General features: G+C 38.7%; 2 pseudogenes; both read left to right on the forward strand.

Moving 5' to 3' along the window:
* Positions 1 to 2,543: 2,543 nt before the first annotated feature.
* Positions 2,544 to 2,662, forward strand: LOC149529853 (5S ribosomal RNA; annotated as a pseudogene).
* Positions 2,663 to 3,799: 1,137 nt separating this feature from the next.
* LOC149529854 (5S ribosomal RNA) lies at positions 3,800 to 3,918 on the forward strand (annotated as a pseudogene).
* Positions 3,919 to 12,428: the final 8,510 nt, after the last annotated feature.

Below are 12,428 nucleotides of genomic sequence, written 5' to 3' on the forward strand. Positions count from 1 at the left end.
TATTGCTGAACTTTTCTTTAAAGAGATTGTGAGATTAAATGGATTACCAAGAAGTATTATTTCAAATAGAAACAGTAAGTTTGTTGGTTATTTTTGGAAGACTTTCTAGAAGAACATGGGTACTGAGTTGAAGTTCAGTTCTACATTCCATCCACAAATAGATGGACAAATAGAGGTTGTGAATAGAAGCTTGGGTAATTTGTTGAGATGTTTAGTTGGGAATAAGCCAAGTAATTGGGAGATGATATTGGCACAAGTTGAATTCACATATAATAATTCTGTGAATAGGAGTACAAGGAAGACACCTTTTGAGATTGTTACTAGAATGCATCCTAGAGGTATATTAGATTTGAGAGATGTTATTAGTGAAGAAAAGAGAAGCACTGCAGGAGAAGAATGTGCTAATTTTATGGAGTCTTTGCATAAGGAAGTGAAGTTGAGGTTGGAACAAAGTAATCAGAAGTACAAGGAGAATTTTGATCAGTCTAGAAGACACCATAGTTTTCAAGTAGGTGATGAGGTGATGGTTCATTTGAAGAAAGGAAGATTTCTTGTTGAAACATATAGTAAGCTGAAGATGAAGAAATTTGGCGCTTGCAAGATCTTGAAGAATTTTGACAGTGGTAATGCATATGAAGTTGAGTTACCTAATGACATGGATATATCTCCTATATTCAATATTGCTGATTGGTATAAGTATCATGAGTCATATGATGAAGTTATTGTACCTGATGATTATTCTAAGAAGCAAATTGAAGAGGTTGAACAAATATTGGATCAGAGAATTGGTAACAGCAAAAGAGGAAAAGATTACTATGAATATTTGGTGAAGTGGAAGAATAGACCATTTGAAGATGCTACATGGATTTCTCAATCTGAGTTACATGGATATCTCCTATATTCAAGAGTTACCCTAGTTGTCTAATGCAAGAGCATCCTAGGTTTTCCCTTGTAATCTTGCATTTTTTGTTCATTCTGTTAGTTGCTACCGAGTTCCAATTTTCAATTGCTACCAAAATCTAAGTTCCAGTTGCTACCGAGTTTGTAGTTACTGTTCTGTAATCCCTTTGGATGTCGAGCTCATGTGGATGTCGAGTGCCAGTTTTGGAAAGCTTTCTTTTATCGAGTAATTTGTGTCTAGTTCTTATTTGGGCCGACTTTTCTCACATTCAATTTTTGTATAGGAAGTTATATTTGCTAAGAGCCAACTTGTGGCTTCTCTATGTTCTAGAATGTTTTGTAAGCCATTTTGGCAAGTATAAATAGGGTGTTTAGGCTTAGAGTTAGGTAGATTTTAGAGAGTGGCAAAAAGAAAAAGGCATATGGGTCTGAAAATGTTAATTTAAAGTTGGATCATGGATCTAGAAGTTGTATTTTGTATCAGGTCGTAACCTAGAAGGCCTTACAGCTGGGCATGTATGAAGATATTTTGAGGAATCAAACAAAGTGTTTTTCTTTTCCTTCTCCTTTGGTTGATGTTCTTTTTGTTTGCTTCTATTATTTTAACTCTTGCAGGGTGCTTTGGATAGCTAGGTGAGCCATTGGCCCTAGTTATTTGCATCTCCATTCTTTTTCAAATTATCCATGTGGCTTCAATGGGAGGAGTTTTTTGGAGAGAAACCCATGCCTTTCATCCTATTAGCACCTTCAGAGTGCCAGATAATGTGCATTCTTAGTGTCGAATTGCTTTTTACTCTCCTATGCATTCTGGGTGCTATATAAGGTGCACTTTGAGAGCTCGATAAGGTGCATCCTAGCCAAGTTTGCATTATGATGCATGGGCTAACATGAGGGTGTGAGAGTTTGATGTTGGGTGTGATCATACCTACATTAGTGCACCAAATCCCATCAAAACTTCACATTTAAGCATGTTTGGGCTGGAGTAGTATTGGTATGGGTGACCTCCCAGGAAGTCCCGATGTTGTACGGAGTAGTACTGGGATGGGTGACCTCCCGAGAAGTCTCGGTGTTGCACCCTTCTTTTACTTTTTTGAGCATTCGGTTGTGTCATTGTTATATTTGCACTGCTCTGACACTCCTCAAAGCCCATTTAAAATTGCCCATCCCCCTCTCCTCTCGGACTCAGACTCATGTTCATTCTGAGTGCTCGATAAGGCATGTTCTTAGTGCATTCTAGGCACTATAGATGATGTAAAATTTATCTTCCTCAACAAAATAATCTCCATAAGGATGAAACAGTCAATGGGATAGTTGATTCTTATGATGACAAAAATAAAAGCTTATAAGATTGGGAAATTGATCCAAGAACTTTCGAGGGCCATAATCTTTGACCCACATCTTTGTTCTTCAATTTATCCACGTGGCTTCATTGGGAGGAGTTTTTTGGAGAGAAACCCATGTCTTTCTTCCTATAAATGCCTTCTAATTATCGAATAAGGTGCATTCTTAGTGTCAGAGTTCTTTTTACTATCTTGTGCATTCTAGGTGCTCGATAAGGTGCACTCTGAGTGCTCAATAAGGCACATCCCAGAAAAGGTTGCATTATGATGTAGGGGCTAACACAAGGTGTGAGAGTTTATGTTGGGTGCGATCATAGCAGTGTTAGTGCACTAGATCTCTTCAAAACTTTGCAGTTAAGCGCACTTGGGCCGGAGTAGTATTGGGATGGGTGACCTCTTGAGAAGTCTCAGTGTTGCACCCTTCTTTAACTTTTATAAACATCCAATTACATCATTGTTATATATGCATTTCTCTCACACTACTCAAAGCTCATTTTCAATCGCCCATCCGCCTCTCCTCATGTACCCGACTTGTGTTCATTCTAAGTGCTCGATAAGGCACATTCTTAGTGCTAGATAAGGTGCATTCTAAGCACTAGAGCTGATGTAAAATTTATGTTCCTCAACAAAGTAATCTCCATAAGGATGAAATGGTCGATGGGACAATTGATTCTTGTGATGACAAAAATAAAAGCTTATAAGATTGGGAAATTGATCCAAGAACTGTTGAGGGCCATAACCTTTGAGCCGCATCTCCGTTCTTCAAATTATCCATGTGGCTTCATTGGGAGGAGTTTTTTGGAGAGAAACACATGCCTTTCTTCCTATTGGTGCCTTCCTAGTGCTGGATAAGGTGTGTTCTTAGTGTTAGAGTCCTTTTACTCTCCCATGCATTCTAGGTGCTCGATAAGGTGTATTTTCAGTGCTTGATAAGGCAAGTATTGGGATGGGTGACCTCCTGGCAAGTCTCAGTGTTCCACCTTTCTTTTACTTTTTTTAGCATCTGGTTGTGTCATTGTTATATTTGCACTACTCTCGTGCTTGTCAAAGCCCATTTTCAATCGCCCATCCCCCTCTCCTCTCGTACCTCAACTCATGTTCATTCTGAGTGCTCGATAAGGCACATTCTTAGTGCTAGATAAGGTGCATTCTAGGCACTAAAGGCAATGTAAAATTTATGTTTCTCAACACAATAATCTCCATAAGGATGAAATTGTCGATGGGACAATTGATACTAACGAAAATATAAGCTTATAAGATTGGGAAATTGATCTAAGAACTTCTGAGGGCCATAACCTTTGACCCGCATCTTTGTTCTTCTTCAAATTATCTGTGTGACTTCATTGGGAGGAGTTTTTTGAGAGGAAACTCGTTCCTTTCTTCCTATTGATGCCTTTTGAGTGCCAAATAAGGTGTGTTCTTAGTGTTGGAGTGCTTTTTACTCTCCTATGCATTATGGGTGCTTAGTAAGGTGTGCTTTGAGTGCATGATAAGGTGAATCAGAGACAAGGTTGCATTATGATGCATGGGCTAACACAGGGGTGTGAGAGTTTGATATTGGGTGCAATTATACCAGTGTTAGTACACGAGATCCCATCAGAACTCTGCAGTTAAGTGCGCTTGTGCCGAACTAGTACTGGGATGTGTGACCTGCTTGGAAGTCCCGGTGTTGCACCCTTCTTTTACTTTTTTGAGCATCTGATTGTTTCATTGTTATATTCACATTGCCCTCACACTTCTCAAAGCCCATTTTTAATTTCACATCCCTCTCTCTTCCCATACCCCGACTCATGCTCATTCCAACTGCTCTATAAGGCACATTCTCAGTGCTAGATAAGGTGCATTCTAGGCACTAAAGGTGATGTAAAGTTTATGCTCCTCAACAAAGTAATCTCCATAATGATGAAATAGTCGAAGGAACAATTGATTATTGTGATGATGAATATAAAAGCTTATAATATTGGGAAATTGATCCAAGAACTTTTGAGGGCCATAACCTTTGACCCGCATCTTCATTCTTCTTCAAGTTATCCACATGGAATCATTAGGAGGAGTTGTTTGTAGAGAAACTCATCCCTTTCCTCCTATTGGCACCTTCTGAGTGCCAAATAAGGTGCATTCTTAGTGTCTGAGTTATTTTTACTCTCCCATGCATTTTGGGTACTCGATAAGCTGCACTCTAAGTGCTCGATAAGGCATGTCCTAGACAAGGTTGCATTATGATGCATGGGCTAAGACGAGGGTGTGAGAATTTGATGTCGAGTGTGATCATTCTAGTATTAGTGCATCGGATCCCATCATAACTCTATAGTTAAGCGCACTTGGGCCGGAGTAGTATTGGGATGGGCGACCTCCTAGGAAGTCTCGTTGTTGCACCTTTCTTTTACTTTTTTGATAATCCAGTTGTGTCATTGTTATATTTTCACTTCTCTTGTGCTCCTCAAAGCCCATTTTTAATGACCTATCCCCCTCTCCTCCCATACCTCGACTCTTGTTCATTCTAAGTGCTTGATAAGGCATGTTCTTAGTGCTAGATAACGTGCATTCTAGGCACTAAAGGTGATCTAAAATTTAAGTTCCTTAACAAAGTAATCTCCATAAGGATGAAATGGTTGATAAGACAATTGATTCTTGTGGTGACGAAAATAAAAGCTTGTAAGATTGGGAAATTGATCCAAGAACTTCCGAGGGCCATAGCCTTTGACTTGCATCTCTGTTCTTCTTCAAATTATCCATGTGGCTTCATTGGGAGGAGTTGTTTGTACAAAAACTCATGCCTTTCTTCCCATTGGCACCTTTCGAGTGCTAAATAAGGTGCATTATTAGTGTCAAAGTGCTTTTTTCTCTCCCATGCATTTTGGGTGCTTGATAAGGTGTACTCTGAGTGCTCAATAACGTGCATCTTAGACAAGGTTGTATTATGCTACATGGGCTAACATGAGGGTGTGAGAGTTTGATGTTGGCTATGATCATAACAACATTAATGCACCAGATCCCATTAAAACTTCGTAGTTAAGTGCACTTGGGCTAGAGTAGTATTTGGATGGGTGACCTCCCAGGAAGTCCTAGTGTTGCACCCTTCTTTTACTTTTTTGAGCATCTGGTTGCATCATTGTTATATTTTCATTGCTATCATGCTTGTCAAAGGCCATTTTCAATCTCCCATCGCCCTCTCCTCTTGTACCCCAACTCGTGTTCATTCTAAGTGCTCGATAAGGCAAGTTCTTAGAGCTAGATAAGGTGCATTCTAGGCACTAAAGGTGATGTAAAATTTTCACTCCTCAACAAAGTAATCTCCATAAGGATGAAATGGTCAATGGGATAATTGATTGTTGTAATAACGAAAATAAAAGCTTATAAGATTGGGAAATTGATCCAAGAACTTCTGAGGGCCATAACCTTTGCCCCGCATCTCCATTCTTCTTCAAATTATCCACATGGCTTCATTGTGAGGAGTTGTTTGGAGAGGAACCTGTGCCTTTCTTCCTATTGGTGCCTTTCAAGTGCCGAATAAGGTGCATTTTTAGTGTCGGAGTGTTTTTTGCTCTCCCGTGCATTCTGGGTGCTCAATAAAGTGCACTCTAAGTGCTCATTAAGGCTTGTCCTTGAAAAGGTAGCATTATGATGCATGGACTAACATGAGGGTGTGAGAGTTTTATGTTGAGTGTGATCATTCCAGCATTAGTGCACTGAATCCCAACAAAACTTAATAGTTAAGCACAGTTGGGCCGAAGTAGTACTGGGATGGGTGACCTCTCGAGAAGTCCTAGTGTTGCATCCTTCTTCTACTTTTTTGAGCATCCAGTTATTTCATTGTTATGTTTTCACTACTCTCATGCTCCTCAAATCCCATTTTCAATCGCCCATCCATCTCTTCTCTTGTACATGGACTCGTGTTCATTCTGAGTGCTTGATAAGGCATTTTCTTAGTGCTATATAGGGTGCATTCTAGGAACTAAAGGTGATATAAAATTTATTTTCCTCAAAAAATTAATCTCCATAAGCATGAAATGGTCGATGGGACAATTGATTCTTGTGATGATGAAAGTAAAAGCTTATAAGATTGGGAAATTGATCAAAGAACTTCTAAGGGCCATAAACTTTGACTCACATCACCATTCTTCAAATTACCCATGTAGCTTTATTGGGAGGATTTTTTTGAGAGAAACTCATGCCTTTCTTCCTATTTGAGAATTCAAAGTGCCAAATAAGTTGTGTTCTTAATGTCAGAGTGCTTTTTACTCTCCTGTGCATTCTGGGTACTCGAAAAGGTGCACTCTAAGTGCTCGATAAGGCACATCCTAGACAAGGTTGCATTGTGATGAATTTGCTAACATGGGGGTGTGAGAGTTTGATGTTGGGTGCAATCATACCAGAGTTAGTGGACCAGATCCTATCAGAACTTCGCAGTCAAACACGCTTCAGTTAGAGTAGTACTAGGATGGGTGACCTCCCGGGAAGTCCCAATGTTGCACCCTTCTTTTACTTTTTTGAGCATCCAGTTGTGTCATTTTTATATTTACACTACTCCCATGCTCCTCAAAGCCTATTTTCAATCACACATCCCCCTCTCCACCCGTACCCTGACTCGTGTTCATTCTAAGTGCCTGATAAGGCACGTTCTTAGTGCTAGACAAGGTGCATTCTAGGCACTAAAGGTAATGTAAAATTTATGTTCCTCAACAAAGTAATCTCCATAAAAATGAAATGGTTGATAGGACAATTGTTAGGATAAACCATGGATAGAAATAAAAAACTACATGCAAATATAACCAATAACAAAAAATAATAGATCACACAGAAATGAACATAAGGCACCAAGATTTAACGTGGTTCACCCAATCCCTGGGCTACGTCCACCAAATAGCAAGTCTGATCTTATTATAATCCAATGATTACAACCTGATTACAATCCGTAATCCCTTACAACTCAATACCACCACAAGAACCAATTTCGCATCACAACATAATGAAAAACACCCAACCCTAAGCTCTTTTTATACAAGTATTAAACTGCTTTAGGGTTATAACATGTCGGCCATATGTCGGCCATAATATGTCGGCTACCATGTCAGCCACGGCCCAAATTTTTTTTTTTATGAAGTATGTACAGTACTTTCCTGATCAGTCACCACAATCTAACAATCTCCCACTTGGAGACTGATCAGGCTCCACACTAAACAACAAATTCCCACTTGGAGACTGATCCTGTAGAAATACCACTACCACATGGGGCTCCCACTGGATCAAACCACCCTAGACTCTACTGTTCCTTTATTCATATTCAGTCTAAAAGACCAACCGAAGCTAAAAAGGAGTTCAGCTTCTCCCTTGTTACAACCTTTGTCAACATATCTGTTAGATTATCATTGGTATGTATCTTCTCTAGCTTTAACTTTCCATCCTCCAAAACTAACCGAATGAAATGGTACTGCAACTGTATGTGTTTGGTCTTAGAATGTAGAGCTAAATTCTTAGCAAGATGAATGGCACTCTGACTATCTATGAACAAATAATTATCCTTCTAAGGATGTCCCAATTCTTCCAAGAAGAACTGAAGCCATATCATCTCCTTGGCTGCCTCTATTGCAGCAACATACTTTGCCTCTGTAGTAGATAGAGCATTAATCTTTTGTAACGTAGAAACCCAGCTCACGGCTGCCCCACCAATAGTAAAGACATAACTTGTAGTACTCCACCCGGTATCAATATCCCCAGCCAAATCTGAATCAACATAGCCTTGTAAATCAGTAGTAGAGCCCCCAAAGTGTAAACACTTATTGGATGTTCCTCTCAAATATCTAAGAATCCACTTGACAGCATTCCAATGTTCAAATCTTGGATGACTCATATACCTACTAACGACTCCCACTGCATGTGAAATATCTAGCCTAGTGCATACCATAGCATACATCAAGCTTCCTATAGCTGAAGCATAGGGTACCTTGGACATCTTATCCTCCTCTTCCTATGTCTTGGGACAGATTTCCTTAGTCAATTTCAAATGACTAGGTAAAGGTGTGCATACAGCTTTAGCATTCTCCATAGAGAAACGTTGCAACACCTTCTCAACATAATCAGCTTGAGATAGTGTCAATGTTCTATTATTCCTATCTCTACAAATCTTCATACCAAGGATTTGTTTTGTTGTCCCCAAATCCTTCATAGCAAATGCATGTGCTAACTGGCATTTTAGCCCCTTAATATGATCCATGTTAGACCCAGCTACAAGCATATCATCAACATATAAACATAAAATAATGTAGCTATCATCATCCAACCTCTTAAAATAAACATAGTAATCTGAATGACACCTATTATATCCATGCTCATGCATAAAACTATCAAATTTCAGATACCATTGTCGAGGTGCTTGCTTCAAGCCATATAAACTTTTCTTCAATTTGCACACTAAGTTCTCCTTACCTTTGACCTCAAAACCCTGTGGCTGAGCCATATATATTTCTTCATCCAAATCATCATGAAGAAAGGTTGTTTTAACATCCATCTGCTCTAAATGCAAATCTTTAGTAGCCACAAGACTTAAAACAGTACGAATAGAAGTCATTTTAACAACAGGAGAAAATATCTCATCAAAATCAATTCCCTTTTTATGTGCAAATCCTTTTACAACTAACCTGGCCTTAAATATTTTCTTACCTCCTTCCTCTTATTTCAACCTATAAACCCACTTATTCTATAAAGCCTTTTTACCTACAGGCAACTTGCACAAATCCCATGTCTTATTTTCCAGCAAAGAGTCCATTTCATGTTCATTGTAGACTCCCGCTAAATCTTAGTATCCGCCTACACAGCTTCATCATAACTTTTAGGTTCACCAGCATCAGTAAGTAAAATAGAATACAAAGAGGGAGAAAACCTTTGTGGAGGTCTAATTTGCCTCGTTGATTGTCTATCATTCACCGGTGTGTGTGGTATTTGTTGTTGTAGTTGTTGCACATCATGAGGAATGGTTGGAACATCAGCTTTTGGAGTATCATCCAGCACTACATAATCATCTTCTTTCTTCTCATGTTGCTGCAACAAATCTTTGTACAAAAATTTCTCATTGAATATGACATCCTGACTTCTAACAATTTTAAGATTTTCAAAATCCCAAAGCCTATAACCAAATTCATTAATGTCATATCCAACAAAGAAACATTTCTTTGATTTAGCTTCTAGCTTGGTTCTATTTTCAGCATCTATATGAGCAAAAGCTTCACAATCGAAGGTCTTGAGAAAAGAATAACTCACCTTCTTACCAATACATGCCTCCTCTGGAATACCACAGCCCAAAGGAGTAGAGGTACCTCTATTAATTAAATATATTGTAGTATTGATAGCCTCCACCCACATGTGTAAGGGCAACCCAGCATGCAACCTCATGCTCCTTGCGTGCTCCATTATAGTCTTGTTCATGCATTCAGCCACTCCATTTTCCTATGGAGTCCTTGGAACAATTTTTTGTCTACAAATACCATTAGTGGAGCAATAATCTTCAAATTCATGACTGCAATACTCACCACCATTATCAGATCTGAGACATTTTAATTTCTTACCAGTCTCATTTTCAACCAAGCATTTCCATTTCTTAAAAGTTTGAAATACATCAGATTTTTGTCTAGGAAAATAAACCCATACTTTTCTAGTTGCGTCATCAATAAATGTAACATAATAATGAGAGCCACCAAGGGAAGATACCTGAGCTAGTTCCCATACATCTGTATGCACAAGCTCTAATTTCTCCTTTTTGTTTTCCTTCCCAGTCTTTACAAAACTCACTCTCTTTTGTTTTCCATACACACAACTTTCACAGAAATCCATATTCACACATTTCAAACCTGGTAAAACTTTCTTTGAATGAAGTACTTTCATACCTTTCTCACTCATGTGCCCAAGTCTATTGTGCCACATCGTTGTATCAAAATCTACAATAGCTATTTGTTCTCCCTGCTCAACTGCAACAATTGTTCCTGAACATTCATTTTTCTCTGAAACAATCAAAGTAGTAGGAACAATATGACATGTACAAAGATATAAGGTACCTACTTTCACACCTTTTGCTACTATAAGGGAACCTTTTGAAACCTTCCAATTTTTATCATTAAAAGTAACTACACAACCCTCATCACCGAGTTGCCCAGCTAAAATTAAATTTCTACTTAGTTTTGGAACATGTCTTACCTCATGTAGTAGCTAATGATTCCCATTCTGCAACTTAATCTTAATTTCTCCCTTTCCAACAATCTGAAAGGGTTCATTATCCCCCAAATAAACAAGCCCAAAATCCCCTTGGACATAATTAATAAAATAACCTCTATGAGGTGTAGCATGAAATGAAGCGCCAGAATCTAAAACCCATGAATCATCAACACTCTCTAAAGACAGAAGCAAAGCATCCTCTTCGGATTTGTTACTTACCACATTTGCCTCCTTGTCTCCATCTGATTTATCTCCTTCATTTTTCTTTCGATTCTAGCAATCTTTCTTTTTGTGCCCTGGTTTCCCATAGTACCAGCAATCATTTGGTCCTCTCGATTGAGACCTCCTCCCCTTTGACTTTCCTCTTAATTTCCCATGATTTCTAGAGTTACTTCCTCTTTCAGTCATTCTGCCCCTGCATTGTGCATTCAAAGCACTTCCTGATGTAGATCCACCTAAGGATTTCCTACGAGTTTCCTCACTCAAAACAACACCAATCACATCATCATATTTTAGGATACTAGATCCAAGAAGAGAATTACTCACCGCCATTACCAAGCCATTCCAGCTTTTAGGCAAAGAACACAAAATCAAGAGAGCCCTAATTTCTTCATCAAAATTGATACCCACAGAAGATAACTGAATAGTAATAGTATTAAACTCATTTAAATGATCTGCAATAGATCCACCTTCTGCCATTTTCATATTAAATAAACACTTCATGAGAAATACCTTGTTTGAAGCGGAGGGCTTTTCATACAGTGTCACTAGGGTTTTCATCAAATCTTCTGTCGTCTTTTCTTTTGTAATATTAAATTCCACCGTTGGTGCCAAGCATAACTGAATGCTTTCGAGTGCCTTTCTGTCCAAAAGATCCCATTCAGCCTCTGACATAGTTCCTTGATTCTTGGCTTTTCCTTCCAACAACTTCCATAAATCCTTCTAATATAGATAGTCTTCCATTTGCATCTTCCATAACTGGAAGTTTTGCCCATTAAACCTATCAACCCTCAGCTTACCCTCATCTGCCATTGCTCCCACTCAATCATGAGACTCCCACTTAACCACGAGACTTTCCTGTAGAGGATAACTGAAAGACAACCTCGCTCTGATACCACTTGTTAGGATAAACCACGGATAGAAATAAAAAACTACACGCAAATATAACCAATAATAGAAAATAATAGATCACACAGAAATGAACACAAGGCACCAAGATTTAACATGGTTCACCCAATCCTTGGGCTACATCCACCAAACAGCAAGTTTGATCTTATTACAATCCAGTGATTACAACCTGATTACAATCCGTAATTCCTTACAGCTCAATACCGCCGCAAGAACTAATTTTGCATCACAACATAATGAAAAATACCCAACCCTAAGCTTTTTTTATACAAGTATTAAACCACTTTAGGGTTATAACATGTCGTCCATATGTTGGCCATACTATGTCAGCTACCATGTCGACCACGGCCCAAATTTTTTTTTTAATGAAGTATGTACAGTACTTTCCTAATCAGTCACCACAATCTAACAACAATTGATTCTTTTGATGATGAAAATAAAAGCTTATAAGATTTTGAAATTGATCCAAGAACTTTTGAGGGCCATAACCTTTCACCTGCATCTTTGTTCTTCTTCAAATTATCCACACGGCTTCATTAGGTGGAGTTGTTTGGAGAGAAACATGTGCCTTTCTCCCTATTGGTTCCTTTTAAGTGCTAAATAAGGTGTGTTGTTAGTGTCGCAATGATTTTTTGTCCCCCTTGCATTTTGGGTGCTTGATAAGGTGATCTTTGAGTGCTCGATAAGGCACTTCCTAGACAAGGTTACATTATGATGCATGGGCTAAGATGATAGTGTGAGAGTTTGATGTTGGGTGCGATCATACCAGCATTACTGCATCCCATCAAAACTCTGCAGTTAAGCATGATTGGGCTGGAATAGTACTTGGATGGGTAACCTTGTGGGAAGACCCAG

This window comes from Cupressus sempervirens, chromosome 11 (assembly GCF_028749045.1).
Source record: "Cupressus sempervirens isolate cs-2001-9-10 chromosome 11, ASM2874904v1, whole genome shotgun sequence".
NCBI lineage: Eukaryota > Viridiplantae > Streptophyta > Pinopsida > Cupressales > Cupressaceae > Cupressus > Cupressus sempervirens.